At 39.0% G+C, this 19,763-nt stretch overlaps 1 protein-coding gene across 1 annotated transcript in view; it reads right to left on the bottom strand.

Annotated features, from left to right (window-relative positions):
• Nucleotides 1-19,763, bottom strand: part of Celf2 (CUGBP Elav-like family member 2) — an 859,694-nt gene that overhangs the window by 648,227 nt on the left and 191,704 nt on the right. The gene's annotated exons all lie outside the window — the stretch shown is intronic.

Genomic DNA, 19,763 nt, shown 5'->3' with positions numbered 1-19,763 from the left:
TTGATTATGAAGGTGACCTATGTAGAAGTCAAATCCTTGGCTTTTAGTGACAGAAAGTGTGGGCTGGCTTTACTACTAAATTTTTATGTTTATCAAGTTAATTTTTGATAATTCTTCAAGATGACTCTTAATATTTTATAAGAATAGCTAGATTATTAACTCAGTATGAAGTAAAAATATTCTTTAAGAGAACTATAACACATAAGTGGCTATCTAATTAATCATCTATCAATTTACTACCAGTCTATCTACCCTATTATCTATCTATCTATACCATCTATCTAATCAATCATCTATTGCTCTATTGGTCCATCCATATATCATTTATCTATTTATCTATCTAATCAATATTCTATCTGTAATCTTTTTTATAATCAATCATCTATCATCCATTTATTTATCATCTATCTATCCAGTTAAGTATCTATCAGTCTATCATCCATCCATCTCTCATTTATCTATAACACACAGGTGGGTAGTTATAGAATTCAGTTCTGGAAATAGTTAATGCTTGACTTTAATGAGGATGCAGATCTCAAAGTCTGTTTACTACATCCATAGATATAAATACAGATCCAGTTCCTGGTGTTCTGCAATAATTTGCATTTAGGCTACACATACAATTTATCTATGAAGACTGTGGTCATCTCCCACACAGGGAAAATCAGCTTAAAAGCAGCATATGATGCTTTTTAGGCAGTTTGTTGACCTTCTTTAACAGTTCTCAATCCTATGAGTTTGAAATATTTGGTGAGAGACTTAAAATACAGATGTTGCAATTTTGTCACAGCAAGGTAAAAATCATTTTAAGTAGCCATTGCACTTCATAAGATATTAGATATATTAACCTTTAAATATAACCTTAAGCCTACCAGTTTTGAAATATTTTTTGTTTGATGATCAGGTCCATGTATATGAGTAATAGAAAGAAAACATTTTGATATCTGGCAACTGAATAGAATAGTCAAAATAAGCCTGACTAGTCAGCTCAAGCTGAGGGACACATTTAGACTGAAGAGAGTAACTTGCTAGGTCAAATTTTCAAGTGACTGTCTTGAAAAGTAACCTTGAGAGACTGTCAATCCCAGCCACTGTATTACATTTATATATTACACTGTATCATCATGTGAGTATATTGTCCATCTGGATCTATGGAATCTGACCACTCTCAACAGTTAGCAGCTCTTCTAGTCAACAGAATAATTCAGTTGATGCTTAACACATAGCAGATAGGAGCATCCCAAAGACCAAGTCAGCTTTATTTGGATCATTTTAAAGTACGATACATATTCCTTACAGAGAGTATACTCAGAGGGATGAAACCAGTAGTGGCATTCTTTTATTTCAGGGACACATCAGCCACACAGTGGAGGCTCACAGCTCTTACACTGGGTTAGCAGTCACTCAATGAACCTTAAGAAACTCTGAATTCTAGGTCCAGTTTCAGAAGTGTTGATTCAGTGTTTTATAGTGGGGCTCCAGGAATATGGAATATGCATTTTTCTTTTGGTTATAGGTTTTTTTTTTTGTATAAAATACTTCTCTGAGGCATATGTATTTGAACAGTGGGTCACCAGCTGGAAGCATTGTTTGAGCAGGCTGTGGAATCTTTTGGATGTGAGACCTCACCGGCAGACATGAGGTTATAACCTGGGCCTATTTCCTCACTGAGCTATCTTCTCCCTGACTGCTGCCACGAGAAAACCTCATACTTTCTCTGTCATGCCCTCTCTGCCATGATCAACTACATTCTCTCCAACCATAAGCCAAAATTAATTTCCAGCCAAAATCGATTTCTCCTACCTTGAGTTGTTTCTGTGAAGTATTTTACCATGATGATGAGGATAGTAACAAATATAATTTTCAACAAATACCAAAGTGATATGATACTGATGGTCTCAGAGAACCTTAAAGAAATCCAAGGCTTTCTCTTTTTGTTTTTGTTTTTGTTTTTGTTTTTTTGTTTTTTAGTCCAAATCTAAACAGAACATCTTCTTGGCCTCCCAAAGACCCTTTTTCTTTTTAGTATTACCATAGGGTACACATGTACATGGCCAGACTTTTCCATAGCCACACACTTTATGACCTAGTGGAAAGGGTTGCTGCCAATGGTCCTGTCCACAAGCCCTAAGACATATTTGGCCAGTGTCTTATGTAGGGTTTCTATTGCTGTGATGAAAAAACATGACATAAAAGCAAGCTGGGGAGGAAAGGGTTTATTTGGCCTACACTTCCAGATCATAGATCATCATTGGCGGAGGTCAGAACAGGAACTCAAGCAGGGCTGGAACATGGATGCTGGAGCTGATGCAGAAGCCATGGAGGGGTGCTACCTACTGGCTTGTTTCCCCTGGCTTGCTCAGTTTGCTTTCTTACAGAACCTGGGACCACCAACTCAGGAATAGCACCATCTACCATGGGCTGGGCACTCCCTGATTGATCACTAATTGAGAAAATGCCTTACAGCTGGATCTCCTGGAGGCATTTCCTCAACTGAGGCTCCTTCCTCTCTGATGACTCTAGCTTGTCTCAAGTGGACACACAAACCCAGCCAGTACAGCCAGTGTATAAATGGTAGTCAATGTATTTCTATTAATTTTGAGGATGGAAATGATGTGATTTTCCCCAAGTATTTTATGATCATCATGTAATTGTATAGTGTAATGTCTCCGGAGACTAATCCTGGCAGATTTCTTTTCCTAGCCTATATATTGCCTTGGCCATCATTACCTTACATCTGTCAAACAAAACCATGAGCAGCTGTGCTGATAAGATCTGCTTCTTTTGGACCATATTAAAAGGTTTATCTTATTAATAAATGGAGGCAATTAAAGGTTAACTAGTTAGCTCATCCACCCCTTAGCATAATGACTGATTATAAAGACATGCTCAATTTAATTGCTCAAATTTAAAGCTTGTGTTTCTAAATTTGGGAAATCTGAAAGTAATTCTCCTCTCCAATTCTACATGTCAACTCTATCAGAGCTAACTATCAAATCAACAATGCTTCATGTATTTATAGGAGAAACAGGGACAGGGTAATCTGCTGCCCTCCTACATTGGAGACGTATTATTGGCAGATACAGAGAATCACTGCACACTGAGCAGAAACCTCCATGGGATCCAAGGATGGAATATAGATTAGGGAACTGCAATTCATGAGTTGCTAGAGTCTCAGTATGGACAAGGCTGAGAATTGTAGACATCAGAGAGATGTAGATATAAGAAGTTCTATTACATTTTTGTAATGTTAACTCTAGAACTTAACCAGGTTCTCATAGTAAATACTGCAGGAAAAACCCTTCAATGTTTTTCCAGGAGTAAAGGAGAAAAAAAAGAATCATGTTCAAGGCTGCCAGGGTACTCTGCTAACAGTCTACCCTCAGAAGAAATGAGTTCAGCAGAGCCTGACCTGGAGGATTTCATCAGAGCCCAGATCACTGGAGTGGGGAGATAGTCAACTCTAACCAGTTTGGGATTTCCCCTTGGGAAAGGGACATAATTCCAAACCACTGTAGCCATCTTGTGTCATATGGTAGGTAGGGGTGAGGATGGAGGTACACAAAAACTATAAAGTTCAAAATCCAGTGATCTATGTCCAATAAAAGGCTTAAATGGAATCATAGGACTACAGAATGCTTTCTCATCCCACACTCTTACCATCTGTTTTTGCTGACAGCAGTTTCTTTCACCCACTCCACACTAAGATGTATTTTGTTGTTTTAAATTATGGGCATGTTTTTAGGTTCGTGAGTATGAATGACAATGCCCTCAGAGGCCAGAGTGTCAAATCTCCCTAGAGCTGGAGTTGCAGGTAGCAGTGGGACACCCAATGTGGGTGCTGAGGATACAAAACCAAACCAGCCAGGCAGTGGTGGCACATGCCTTTAATTCCAGCACTCCACTCAGGAGGCAGAGCCAGGCAGATCTCTGTGAGTTCGAGGCCAGCCTGGGCTACCAAGTGAGTTCCAGGAAAGGCGCAAAACTACACAGAGAAATCCTGTCTCGAAAAACCAAAAACAAAAAAACAAAACAAAAAACACCAAAGCAAAGCAAAGCAAAGCAAAGCAAACCAAACCAAACCAAACCAAACCAAACCAACCAAATTAAAAGGCAAAGAGAAGTTTGAAAAGTTAGTGTGAAGAGGCAGAAAAATAATCAGAATCAGATAATGTAGGACGAATGATGTCACAGAGAAGCTAAGACAACAAATCAGACAGCATCTAGGAACATATGGGCAATATAAGAAGAGAGATGGAAAGGCTAAGAAAACTAAAAAGATGCTAGAGAGAAATACCAGCATAGCAGAGCCTTCATGGGCTTGTTGTAGACTAGATCTGGCTGGGGAAAGAATTCTAAGTTTGAAGATAGCATGTTAGAAACCCTTCCAAATCTGTGAAGCCAAGAAAATAAAAGGTGATTACAAAGTCAAGAATAGAGTATTTCCAGCACTGTGGAAGCATTGTAGCACCTATAAAATACATGTAACAGCAAAAGCAGGAGGACAGTTAAGAGAAGGAACAGGGGTATTATGTGAAATAACAGCAACTGGGAATATTCCCAAGTAAATGTCAGAAACCAAACCACAGATTCCAGAAACTCAGAGAATACCAACCAGTATAAAAGCCAAAAGAACTACACCTTGAACATATTATTTTCAAACTGCAGAAAAGCAAGGATACAGACAAAATTCTGAAAAACAGAACAAAACAAAACAAAAAGCAACCAGGGTTAGACAAACAGCTTCTCTACAAAGATATGCAGGTAACATTTACATTGACATGCATAAGAAAGTGGTTAAAATATTGAGTGTTGAGGGAAACAAAGTCAAAACTTTACCAGTTTTGTGCCCTGTAGAGTTATCATTCAAAAGTAAAAGAGGAATAAAGACTTTCTCAGACCAAACAAACTAACAAACAAACAACCACCAACCCCCTAAACCACAAAACCAACCAACTAAACAAACAAACAAAACAAAAAACAAGAGATCTTGTTGACCTTAGATCTGTTCTGCAAGAAATATTAAACAATATTTTAGAAGGAAACAAAACAATACAAGTCAGAACTCAAGGTTACATGAATAAAGAAAGGGTGTCAAGGAAGGATAAGGCAGGGTAAGGGGGCTGGAGAGATGGCTGTGTGGTTAAGAATACCCACTGCTCTTAGGAGGACCTGAGTTGTATCCTCAGCACCCACATTGGGTGTCCCACTGCTACCTGCAACTCCAGCTCTAGGGAGATTTGACACTCTGGCCTCTGAGGGCATTGTCATTCATACTCACGAACCTAAAAACATGCCCATAATTTAAAACAACAAAATACATCTTTAAAAAAGAAAGAATTAAGTGAAGGAAATACCAAATATAGATAGCAACTTCTCCAAAATCATAAGGAAAATGCAATTGACAATATACTGTATCTGTATATGAAAAATTGGCCGAAGAGCCCAATGACCTCATCAAAGAAGACACACCATGAACAGCAATCTGAGAAGATATTCCTGATGATGACCTATCAGGAAATGCCAACTAAGGCAGCGACAATAAGACACCACTGTACATGTAGTTGCTCTAGTTTCACTTCTTCTACTGTGATAAAATACCCTGAAAAAGAGAAATTCTGGGGTTTATTTCAGCTTACAGTTTTAGTTCACAGTCAATCATTGTGGGGAATCCAAGGCAGGGACTTTAAACAGCTAGTCACATCACATTTAGAGTCAAGAGCAGAGGGAAATGATTGCACACATGCTCACTTGCTAGCTTATGCTCTACTCTATCCACTCATGGGAACCCCTCCTTAGGAAATGGTTCCACCTATAGTGGGCTGCATCTTCCCACATCGGTTTACTTAAGACAACTCCTTCCTCACAGATATGCCCATAGCACAACCTTATGCAGACAATATCGATGATTCCAGGTTGTGTCAAGTTGACAATGAAAGCTAAAAATCACACTACTAGAAAGGCTGGAATCCAGAACCTTGAACATAAGCATTATTGGGTCATGGAGGAACTGATACTATTACTCAATGCTGTAGGGAATGCAAAAATGGTGCACCTATTAGCATTTCCTTACAGGACTAAATATACTCTTACTGTACAAGCTAGCTGTCCTGTTCCTCCCATGTTACCCAAAGAACTTGGTATTTCATGGAGATAGATGTGAATAGTGACTTTATATAGAATGGCCTCAACTAGAAAGCAACCAAAATGCCCTGCAGTGTGGGAAAGAACTAATAAACTGTGGCATATCCAGACAATGGAATACTTGCTAATAAAAGACACAGTGAAACTTAAGTGCATATTATTAAGTGAAAGAGACCACTTAGACATGGCTATATATTCAGTGCTTTTGTGGTGGTTTGAATAAGAATAGCCCCCATAGACTCATATTTGCACACTAAGTATCCAGTTGATGAACTCTTTGGAAAGATTAGGCAGGACGCATGGCTGATGCTCTGAAACTGTAAGCAAACTCACAGTTAAATGCTTCATTTTAAACGAGTTTTCTTGTTCGTGCTCTTCATAGCAATAGAGTAGTGACTAAGACAATTTCCAATGACAGTCTAAGAAAGACAAAACTATACAAGTAGCGAAAAAAATTAGTAGTTGTCAAAGTTTGGGCGAGAATAACAGTTTGGGCAACAGAGGACTGTAGTGGGTAGCCATCCCAGCATTGGCCTGGAAGTTCCAACCCCCATTGAGGCTTCGGTAATGGTCACGCCCACAAGGCAGGGCTTGTGGGAGGAAGCTGAAGACCCAGGAGGAGAAGAGAGGTCTCTCTTGGTTCTGAGACCCTGGACACTGGAGGTAGACCGAGCAGAGTTCTCCAGAGAACACCGCCAGACTGCGCCATACCTTTGCCAGACCCTATAACCTATCCCTTCATTTGTAAGTTACCCCACAAAATAAACCTCCCTTTTAACTACATGGAGTGGCCTTAATAATTTCACCAATAGAGGACTTTAAAGTTTTCTTTTCTTTTATTTTTTGTGGCTTGAGAATCTAATCCAGAGCCTTATGTGTGAATCCAACACCTGCTTGTGCACATTCCTGCCTCACAGAACACCATTATAGCAACAAAACTCTTCTAACAGCATGCTGCTATACATGTGTCCAAGCCTACAGAATATACAATGCTAATGTAAACCTAAGGTACACAGGTGATTATATTAAGTTGATAATTACTCAGTTTGAAAGCAATCAGGATGTCCTTCAGTAGGTGAATGGATTAATAAGTGTGATGTATTCAGACACTGGATATCACTGAGCACTCTGGGTCATAATGAATTGTCAAGGTTAACTCTGCCATTTGTAATAAATAATCTAAATAGTTCTGGGGAAAAATGAGGCCTGAAAAAAAACCCCTAATTGTTAATCTATCAACAACCTGTTTTATTAATTAATTTTAAAACAGAATTTGTTGATTAACCAGAGACCTCTTAGGCTGTAAAATCAGTACGGGTGTTCTTTCCATGACTGGAAACACAGATTGAGATTATAAGTAATTTAAAGTTGATTCAATAAATATACATAATACTTATGGTATGCTTAAAGTTATCTCAGACTTAGTTCCTGTCTGCAAAAGGCATGCTATTTTACACAAAAAGCAACATTGTAGTGTAAAACTGTGTTAGAACAGAACTCTGATGAACCCCTCAAGGGTTCAGAGGCAAAGGAAATAATATCTTGTGAACACAAATGAAGATATCTAGGGGAGAGGTGACAAAAATAAGTCACCCAGCTCAGGTATTTGGATTATTTTGGGGAGTGATAGCCGAAGACAGACCTGCATGTTTAATCCTCTTACGTGTTTGGCTCCTGGGAGAGGTGGCTAATTGTAAATCAGGATCAAGACTTGCTCATCATCTTGAGAAGGAATAAGACTATGAAAATAATGCCACTTAGCTTTTAATACTGCGATCTGGTGGAAACAAGCCATTGATACTGTTTCCCAGCTTGCAAGGTGGCTAGCTGGCTTGCTGTGTGTCTCATTTTCTTCCTCTATACAGTATAGCAATCTGTATTAAAAAAGGGATCTGAGGAGAATCTTCCAGGTCTCAGATGAATGCCATCATAAGAAAATAAGCACAATAGCATTTCATTAAGAGTTTACTCTCTGCATGAAACACCAAACCGTATATTACCTCTAACTCAAGCACTAGACTTTGCAGCCATTTTCTCTATTTTTCAAGCAAGGAAAAACTAAAGCTAAGAGAAGAAAGTTAAATTAATTACCCAAGGTCATTCTACTTTCACTACAAAGCCTGGACTTAAATTCACTTCTGGTCACCCTATCACACTATCTTTCTTCATCAGGGGAAGTAAATAAAGGTGTCCATAAAATATTTTACAATGAAGACAAAATTAAAATTCTCTACACAATGAGTCAGAGAGGTGACTTAGCAGCTAAGAGTTCTTGATACTCTTCCAGAGGAGGCAAATTCACTTCCTAGCTCCCATGTTAGGTAGTTCATAATCAGCCGCAGCTCCAGGAGGTTCAAAGTCTCTAACTTCCCCAGGTTCTCAGAGGCAGGCCCACACCCACACAATTATACATACAAATAAAATAAGTAATTTTTAAAAAATTTCAAGAACCCAAGAGAGGTTAAAGTAACCAGATATTGAGAATGAGTATTTGTCTGCTCTCAGGAATTGCATTAAAGTAGGTAGAAGGGTTCCCCATCCCAACACATACCTTATGTGGCATGTAACTTTTAGGGAAAGTCAGAAACAGCATAACAAAACATCTAAAACCTACTATTAGAGACACTAGAACAGAAAGAGTAGGGTCAACAAGAACTTCATGGGTTTTGATGTGACATCACAGGAAACATACAAGTTATGCTCAGCCAAAGGTGCTCAGTATGAATGCCTCAGGAATTGTTAAAGACAAGCGCTCTCCACTTGTGGGACAGAAGGAGGCTCAGGAAAAGGGTGAAAAGGAAAGGGGAAAGAGTGAGAGATAGGTATGGGTTGAGAGAGGAGGGCCCACTAGCTTCAGGAACAAGAAAAAAAAAATCTAGAAATCCAGGCAGCCTGGCAACACAATAGATTTGCTTGCTTTCCTAAAGGTCCACTTTATAAATTGCAGGATGAGGCTAGAGAGGACAGGAAGTGATGGGTTAGATTAAAGGGGGATCTGAAGGGAATTTGAATGATACCACCATGATAGTGTTGGTGATTTCATGGATGATCATACAAGATCAACTTGCTGAGTTGTACATTTAATCTGTGTTGTTGTATGTCGGCTACATTGTTATAAAAGTGGCTGGCACGTTAATCACTGGAGCAATCCCTGAAAGCCGAGAAATGCTTGTTCTCAATTTCTGGTTACGACAACCTTTCCCCAGAGGTTGGCATTTTGCTTGAATCATTGGGTTCTGCCTTCCAAACAATAGAGAAAACAAAAAGATGAAGTGTAGAGCTGCTTTTGTAAATCTGTGTTTTGTTGGGGTATATAATATGAGCATCTAATTTAGTCAGAAGACTGCTGTTGGTGAGGGTGGACAAATAACCAATGGGCTCATGTCAGCAGTAAAAAGTGAAAATGCATGCCTAGTCCTGGGTGCACAGAACAGTCTTGGCTGGAGGATGATGTATCTATGCATCAAGAGAGCCTAGAGGTTTTAATTTTATTTTCATCTGAACTTCTGATCCCAGGTTGCACCTTTACTACCCATGCCTCTGAGGGATGGGGGCTAATGCATGTGAACTCACTGGAACACCTTGGAAAAAATCTACTTTGCATAGACCGCACACTGAAGAGTGTTTAAAAGACCCAGTCAGTAAGAAAAATATTGCTTCTGGACATAAAAAGGTTCCTTAAAATGTCGAATGTTATTCAATAACTGCAGCTTACTAGTTAAGTTATAGGAGATATTTCAGCACCAATTCATAAGATTTATAGTTATGATCAGCCAACTCTTCCTGTGGCCTTTTGTGCTTAAAAATATCTATTTCTGTCTGCAGACACCACAGTCACTCATATATATGACCATATATATGTTTCATTTCTTCAGAGGAGCTAGCAAGCAGAAATATGCTTTCAATAGGTTATTTTCTTTTTCCAAAACAAATGCTTGGTTACATTTTCACAACATTCACTGATAGAGGTGGTCACTAACTCAGAAAGGTGACCCCAGATACTGTCAATTCTAGTGCATAGACTTGCATTATGATTTGACTGCATGCATTAACAGAGAAGACATGTCAGGTGTTTGAGTTCTAATGACCATAACTGGTACAGTCACAGGACCATGGGCTCAGTCAATTCTCTTATTTCAGGAGCAAGGAGCTCTTCAGCCCGATTTCTTACAGTTTCAAAGGAAGGAGACCTCCTGGATCATGCATTTCATTTTCCCTTCTGTTATTCACCCCTGTTATCTTCCCATCTGGTCTGTTTTGGAGTGCCTTTTGGCTTATACGCACATGATGAGGCTGTGAATGTTTGGTTATGCACACAGTCTCTTTGAACCAAACCTCTAAACATACACTAGATGGTGAACTAATTTTCTTATTCCTCTTTCTGTCAGGTAGAAATTGCGAATGCTTTTGAAGTAGGTTATCAGAAGGCCTTACTCTCCTCATTTTCTTCTCCCATTACCAATTTCAGAATTATCTCTGCTCACTGTATCTCATGAACAGAAAACAATTTGCTTAGAGTAATTATGGGCAGGAGGTGGAGCTGCTGCAGGCACTGACCAATCCCCTGCCTCCCTGTCTTATTTCCTCTGGATAGAGGGAGCCGCATAGGTCCTACTGCCTGAACTGGTCTGACTTCTGGAACCTGACAATTGGCATGTGCACCCTTGGTACTTACTGTCTAGGGAAAAGGAGAGGTTAGTGCTGCTGGGCACACTGGATGCAAAGACTGTAATTTGTTCTCTAGGGCAATCCAGTCAGTGCATATGAGCAAAAAGGCAGGCATGATGTACAGCAGCCAAGCCAAGGTTGCTGCCCACAAGACATAGGTTTCAATATTGGATAGCAGGAAGAAGGATGAGCCTTCAGAGAAAACTAGGTATTGCTATCACTTGACCAGGAAAGGGTGGGGGGGGGGGGAGGAAATCCTATGGTGATTCATACCCGCAGATTCCTTCCTGGCCCACTGACTGTGTGAGTGATTGTATGGGTAAGCTTAGTAATTTTTGCAAAACATCTTTTTCTCCTCTAAATTGCATACCTTTTTCTACCCAGAGTCTATTGTGGACCTTAAAATTTAACAACAATTCATAAGATTTTGATACTTCGAAGGCTACCTCCCAGAGCAATGCCAAATTTTCCTGCTTATTTATTAATGGCTTTCAAAATTGCAGTGAAAATCACTTCAAGTCTTGAAAGTGGAAATAGCATCAGTAAATAAAACTCAAACTGAGGGAAATCTGGAAAAAAATTAGGAACTAGAACAGGAACCTCAGAAGCAAGCTTCATCAGTAGAATACAAGAGATGGAAGAGAGAACCTCAGGCATTGAAGACATGATAGAAAAAATGGATACATCTGTCAAAGAAAATGGTTAAAAAAATCCACAAACATCAAGGAAATCGGGCACACTATGAAAAGAGTGAATCTAAGAATAATAGGAATAGATTAAGGAGAAGAAGCCAAGATAAAAGGCACAGAAAATATTTTCAACAAAACCATAGAAGACAGTTTCCCTAATCTAAAGAAGGAGATGCCTATCAAGGTACAAGAACAATACAGAACACCAAATAAAATGGACCAGAAACAGAAAGGACACTTGGCACACAATAATTAAAAGACTAAATGTACAGAGCAAAGAAAGAATATAAAAGCTGTAAGTAACATATAAAGGCAGACCTATTAGAATAATGCCTGACTTCTCAATGGAGACTCTAAAAGCCGGAAGGCCTGGACAGGTGTTCTACAGACTAAGAGAGTACAGCTGCCAGCCCAGACTAGTACACCCAGGAAAACTTTCCATCACAATAGACGGAGAAAGAAAGACATTCCATGATAAAAGCAAATTTAAGCAATATCTGTCTACAAATCCATCCCTATAAAAGGCACTAGAAAGAAAACTCCAACCTAAAGAGGTTAATTACACTGAAAACACAAAGAATAAGTAACCTTAGATAAGAAAATCAAAAGAGGAGACACACACACACACACACACACACAGGGAGAGAGAGAGAGAGAGAGAGAGAGAGAGAGAGAGAGAGAGAGAGAGAGAGAGAAACAGTAAAATAACACACACACATCAACAGTAAAATAATAGGAATTAACAAACACTGCTATTTGATATCTCTAAATATCAGTGGTCTCAATTCTCCAACAAAAAGACACAGACTAACAGAATGGATGTGAAAATAGCATCCATCCTTCTGCTGCATTCAAGAAACACACCTTAATATCAAGGATAAACATTACCTTGGAGTAAAGGATGGAAAAATCTATTCCAAGCAAATGGACATAAGAGGCAAATTGGTATACTCTTTTAATGTCTGACAAAATACACTTCCAATCAAAAGTAATCAATCAGAAGAAACAGGGAAGGACTATATGCTCATCAAAGGAAAAATATACCAAGAGGACATTGCAGTTCTTAATAGCTATGCACCAAGCACAAGGTCACCCAAGTTCTTAAAGAAAAAACTACTACTGCTTAAACCACATATTGACTCTCCCCCACTGATAGCGGGAGACTTCAATATCCCACTTTCTACAATAGACAGGTCATCCAGACAAAAATTAAACAGAGAAATGACGGAGCTAACTGATGCTATAAACCAAATGGACCTAATAGTCATTTATGGAATATTTCACCCAAACACAAAAGAATACACCTTCTTTTCAGCAGTTCATGGATTTCTCTCCAAATTTGCCCACATACATAGACACAAAACAAGTCTTAACAGATCCAAGAAAACTGAAATAGCACCATGCATCCTATCTGATCACCACAGATTAAGACTGATATGAACAGTAGAAACAACAGAAGTTTATAAACTCATGGAACCTGAACAACTCACTACTGATTGAAAAATGGGTCAAGACAGAAATTAAAAAGGAAATTAAAACTTTCTAGAATTGAATGAAAATGAATATACAACATGCTCAAGCTTATGGGACACAATGAGGGAGGCTCTAAGAGGCAAGTGGAAAGCTCATAGCTTTAAGCTCATATATATGGAGAGATTTCATACCAGTAATTTAACAGCATTCTTGACAGCTCTAGAACAAAAAGAAGAAACTATACCCACAAAGATTAGACTGCAAGAAATAATTAAATTCAGGGCTGAAATCAATAAAATAGAAACAAAAACAACAACATTATAAAGAATCAATGAAACAAAGAGTCAGTTCTTCAAGACTTACAAAACCTTACCCATATTAATTAAAAGGCAGAGAGGGGGAGAGAGAGGGAGAGAGAGAGAGAGGGAGAGAGAGGGAGAGAGAGAGAGAGAGAGAGAGAGAGAGAGAGAGAGAGAGAGAATACCCAAATCAACAAACTTAGAAGTAAAGAGAGAGGCATAACAACAGACACCAAGGAAATCCAGAGAATCATAAAGATGTACTTTAAGAAAGCTCTACTCCATCAAACAGAAAATCTAGAAGAAAGGGATAATTTTCTCAATACATATCTCTTACCAAAGTTAAATCAAGATCAGATAAGCAATTTAAACAGACCCATAAATTCAAGTGAAATAGAAGAACTAATTAAAATCTAAAAAAAAAAAAAAAAGCCCAGGGCCAGATGGTTTTAGTATAGAATTCTTTCTAACAGATTTTTCAAAGAAGAATTAATGCCAATACTCCTGAAATTATTCCACTAAATAGAAACAGAAAGAACATTGTCCAACTTGTTTTATGAGGCCACAGTTACACTGATGCCCAAAGAACATAAAGACATAACAAAGAAAGAGAATTACAGACCAATTTTCCCTATGAACATAGATACAAAAATTCTCAATAAAATAATTGCAAACCAAATGCAAGAACATATTGAAAAGATCATCCACCATGATCAAGTAGGCTTCATCCAAGAGATGGAGGGAAAGTTCAACATATGTAAACTGATAAATGTAATCCATCATATAAATGAATTGAAACCACATGATCATCTAATTAGATGCAGAAAAGGCCATTGACAAAATCGAAGACCTCTTCATGATAAAAGTCCTGGAGAGACTACGGGACAAGGGCCATAGCTCAACATAATAAATGCAGTTTACAGCAAACCCATAGCCAACATCAACTTAAATAAAGAGAAACTCAAAGCAATTCCACTAAAATCAGTAATAAGACAAGGTTGCCCACTCTCTTCATACCTGCTCAATATAATACTTCAAGGCTTAGCTAGAGCAATAAGACAACTCAAGGAGATCAAGAAGATATGAATCTGAAAGGAAGAAGTCAAAGTGTCTTTATTTGCAAATGATATGAGAATGTGCATAAGTGGCCCTAAGAATTCCACTAGGAAACTCCTACAGCTAAAAAAAAAAAAACAAAAAACAAAAAACAAAAAACTTTCAGCAAAATAGCTGGATACAAAATTAACTCATAGAAATCAGTAGCCCTCCTATATACAAATGCCAAAAGGACTGTGAAAGAAACCAGGAAATCAACATCTTCCATGATAACTCTTTCCTTCCACCATGTGAATTCTGGGACTTGAACTCAGGTCATTAGGTTGGGCGGCAAGCAATTTACCTACTGAGACATCTTGACAGTTATTTTAAAAATTGATGCCTCTTTGGGGGGCATTTTCAAATGGCTTTGGTTTTCTTATAAGATTAAAGTATGAATTATCTGAGGGTTTTGTATATGAGACTTGTTTCTAGTGAAACTCTTAAAAGTTGGCCCATTCCATGGTGGTATCTTTCTTTCCATTGGAACAAAGAATGGAATCGAAACCTGATTCTGGATACTAGAAATAGATGTGTTTCTACATTTCTATGTTCAGTGTGATGAAGGAACAGCTTTGTTTTAGAGCACCAAAATTCTGTAACAGCCAGAGCTAAATTATAACCCCTCTCTATAGAAATGGCCTTTCTTTCCCTCCATTCCTGTTGTATTTATTGTTTTCTTCTACTTCACTATTTACATCACTTTTTTAGACTGCTGCTAACCTTGAACATTTAAGTCTATGAAATAAATAGAATGAAAATATTAAAAATCAACTTATATTTTACTAAAATTGAGATAAACACATGGACAGAATCATATTTTCCTTATTATGTCAGTATTCAGTTTAATTTCACCCACAAAATGAAATCTCCCTTAATACCAAAATATTGGTTCCTGCTGGTAACTTTTATTAGCCAGGCAATGGGCTTCCTGGAAGGTTGCAGTCTCATTTTGGGAGATGGACAAATAATTGGAGCACTCAGATTGCAGGAAAAAAATAGAAATTATCTCTTGTTTAGACATACATGTACATATATATATATTCTAATGTGTTTTCATGGTGCTATGTATTTGAAATGCAGAACTATGGGAACTCAAGTTGCAGATGGCTTTGCTACTTCCACAAATTGAAGGACATAAGCTCTGTATTTTATTTTGATTGGCCTAGTCTTTTCCTCATGCTGTCGTATTCTTTTGACCCTAGGAACAAATTTTGACCTTTTCGGCTTCTTTATTCACTTTGACATTAATTTTGATTCTTGATTCTTAAAAGGGTTTCCATTGTACTTAATGAACAGTAAAGGGGCCCTGGAGGCCCAAACAAACCTGTGAAGTGCCCATGAATTTTAACCAAAGCAGGCAGCACTCCGTGATTAAAAGCTTTAAATTCTCAAAGAACAACATGATTAATCCAGTACCACGGTGCTGAGTGGCTTCACACTGGTTTCATTTGTTGGTATTGTTATTTTCCTCCATTATAGTTGATTCACGAGAATGATGATTTCAGCTCCCACCGTTTATAAGAATATACCTCCACCACTGCAAAAATGTCTTAAGGATTTCAGCAGTTTTGCCACCACTTCTGTCTGTCTTTGTGACATAGGTTGGAGGCTGTGCCTATGAAGGCAGTGTCACCTAAGCTATAAAGCCCAGGTTCCACTGTGCAAATGAATGAAAACCCTCTTCAGTTTATCCTTGGTAGAGCAGAGGGAAGACAGTTTCCTGTCCAATTTTGGCTTTTGTCTGGCTGCCTTTAAAACTCTCAGGTGTCCTCATAGTTGTTTGATAGTCCATTCTACTATGGAAACCAAAAGGTAAACATGATGAAAAGATTTAGTTCTAGACTCTGTCTCCTGCTTGTTCTTTTGCAAACAAGAGGAAACCTCCTTTTGTGTTGTCTAGACAATATTGCCTGGGTATCTGAGAGTAGCCAGAAGGACCTTTCTGAACTTCACTTGTCCAGGTTCGTATATTTATGATCGTTAATCTTCCAGCAGAGATTTTCCTTTACATCACTTTGCAGATTTTCTTTTCATTTTATTTTTCTTTCTTTTTTGAGACAAGCTTTCACTCTGTAGCCCAAGCTGGCTTCAAACACAGATGAGATCCTTCTGCCTCAGTCTCCCCAGTACTAGCACAGAAGGTGTGTGTTACCATAGCCACAGCCCTGTATTGTATTTCTCCATTCATATTTTAAAACTTGGCGTCCAAGTTAGCTGCAATGAAGATTTTTGTAATGCGTATTAAGTTCTGGTTTGATTTCTTGTTTCATCTCTATTATTTAGAAGAGTTAAATGCTTTTGTTGCTACGTTAAATTGATATGCCTATTATTTTCAGTTGCTGAAAATCTCTTTCTGGTTTATTATCTGCTGTGATAAATAAGCTGCTTTGTCTTTTAGTGTGTGCTCTTTTTGTCTACATATCTCCTAGTATTATTATGCAAAAGCATCTTACATATTTATTTTATTTTATTATTTATTTATTTTGGTGACACAGGCCCTGACTTTGTAGCACAAGCTAGCCCTTAACAGTGATCCTTCTGCCTCTGTTTCCCGCATTCAGGGATCACAGGCATGGGCCACCATGCTGTGATCTTGTGATACTTTGAATCTAAGGATGTTAACATGCTTCTATCCTCAATAGTTTATATCCTTGACTAATGCATCTCTTTGGAGGTGGGGGATTTGAAGTTGTTGGAGATAAACTGTAGATGACAGAATAAATATTTTCACAGCCAGCTTTACTTTCAAAATGTCACTTTTAACACAAAAGATTCCTTCTATTCCAATAGGTTAGCTGTCAGTAATAAAGTGAAGATGGTGTGCTGAAGGGTCTACCCATGCTCTGATTATGTATATAGCACGGGGATGTTGTTGAGGTTGGCACATAAAATAATTTCTCTTGCGTGCTGTGATTCATCTCTGAGGGAAAGTGAAGGTGTTCGGGTCAGTGACACCAAGTCTCAGATGTCATAGTAAGTTACTGCCAACAATAGTCATCCTCACACGCTTTTCTGTGAACCAACTAATGAAGTGCCTTGGAAACCATTTGGTTCCCATCATCCCCCAGTAGTCTTCCTCTTGGCTGGCAATGGGCATGATGGGATAAATAATGAGCCTTTGGCTTTTGTTCCTATCTGTCTTTGTCTCAATTCAGCTACGGACAGACCTTCTTTAGGTTCCCCCCTTATCACATGGTATGGATAACTTTAGTACTCAATCAAAATTATAATAATTTGAGAATCACTAATTTAAGAGTTATCACTGTATTCTCAAAGCTCATGCTATCAGTGTAAAGCTAGCCTAGATCTTATTTTTCTTGTCTTTCATTCCTTTGGGAAGAAACTGTGAAGGAATTGCAGCTGACCAGACAATTCGCCTTGAACAGTCCTAAATATTAACTTGTAGCCACTTGTTATTGAACAACCACAGAGAAATAACCAGAGATTAACAAATGTTACTGGGTTTCATGGTTGTTGTTCTTGGTCAGGCCCTTCCTCATAGTATTCTGAGTGTTTGCAGAAGCAGCTGCATGCTAAAATGAAAGGCTTTTCAGGCTCACCTCTCCGCCCCTGTCATATTTCAGCTAAGCCAGCCTGAGGACTTCCCCGCTCTCTTTGATGGAAATAATAAAGTACGATGAGTTTGCAATAACAGCTCTCACTTCCATCACCATGTGATTGGTAACATGTGGAACAATGGCTCCTTAGAGTACAGTGAATAGGACCCTCCAGACTGCGGCTGAGACAGACAAGACAGAAGTGCGCTTTGTTCACACCAAGTGCGCCAAGGGTCATGGAAAGGCATTTTGACATTGAGTTGCCATGGATGCATGTGATGCTGTCCCAACACTTCTTTTCCAGCAAGTGGTTAATGTGCACTCTAATTAACACATCAGAAAGCAAAACTGCTGGGTCAGAAGATCACTTGGGGCTCCAGCAGCTTCTTTACCATCACACCTTCCAATATCGCTGGTTTAGGGCCAACTTTCTCTCCATTTGGGATAAAACGCACCTCTGTAGACACCCCTTGTTCTGAAGGCTCGGCCCATGGATGTGGGGTTGGTTTCACTGTGACAGGATACTTCTTAGGCATATCACATGAGCTTCCATGCAGTAACTAGCACTGACTGACTCATCTGCCATGTCACACAGTAACTGGTCCACAGGACAGCAGAGCAGCAGCCATCACTGGGAGCTAGGGAGCACTGACAGATCTCAGCTGGCAGCCACACCATTCTGGTGTCCTCAGGTCAGAAGTTCAGTGGTAGCAGCTACTGTTGGCTTTCACTCCCTAACAATTCATGAAAGTTTCAAATATCTGTGAACTGGAAACATTAGATATTGACTCTGGAAGGGTGAGCTTTTCTCAACCTTCCCTTGGTATGGGTTTTTCTCTCTGCGATTTCAACATTAGAAGAATTTACATCTTCTGGTTGAAGAGACTCTAGCCAGCCCAGGTCTGACAAACATGGCTCTGGCAGGCCTTGCCCTTCTCTCCCACTCCCTCTGCCTTGCTAAAACCCTTAGATTATATTCCTCAAACTAGCCACCAAGGTCTATTCCCCTATTTATTCACGTTCTCCTCCTGAGGCTGACCAGCAAGGTCCAGCTGTTGAAGTATTGAAGTCCAGCAATCAAAAGCCCCCTTTGGCTCACCTAATTAACATGCCCAATTAAAATTGAACACCTCATCCTAACAGTTTATAGCTTTATAAACTGCCACTTTCCTATGTGCCATGTCTGCCTCCCCTCTATCCAGAGGCAGTCCTTTGTCCAACTCCAGGACAAATAGCCTTTCTCCTATCCCTTGTTCTCCCCCCTCCCTTGTCCTCTGTCTCCTGTCTTTGTCTTTTATTCCCTTACCTCTGTCCCTCTGAGGTAAATAGACCTCGTTTGTGCTGAGAACTTGGTCTTGGGGGTCTTGAGCTGATATCTGTCTCTTAAACTGGTGCTCTATCTGGTACAGTGGCTACTATTGGAGCTACCATGATGGACATACCCATAATCCATATATACATATATTAAGGAGGGGCTCTACTAATAGCTCATAGCCACTCTTCTCGTGAATGGTCACCCTTGAACCTATCAACAGCCATCTCAAACAGGAAATGAATGCAAGATTACTTCCTACAAATAAGTCTTATTCCGTAAAGAAGCTTGCTCCCCAGAAAATGACAGGGTGATGATAGGTGCAAATGAAAGTTTTCTTCTTATCCTCATGTAAGATGTTCCAGAGCTTTCTATGAGATGAAGATGAGGCAGGTCTTCATCTGAAAGTCTCTTTGCCTCGCCACTTCCTTATCTTCTCTTTTTCCGTAGTTCATCACAGCTTCCTCCTGTTTTCTTGCTAAGATTTCACACATGAATCTAGCTCCATTTCAACCACATCATC

Source organism: Onychomys torridus, chromosome 5 (assembly GCF_903995425.1).
Source record: "Onychomys torridus chromosome 5, mOncTor1.1, whole genome shotgun sequence".
Taxonomy (NCBI): Eukaryota; Metazoa; Chordata; class Mammalia; order Rodentia; family Cricetidae; genus Onychomys; species Onychomys torridus.
Note: the sequence above shows the minus strand (reverse complement) of the source record. Positions and strands in the feature narration are given on the sequence as shown.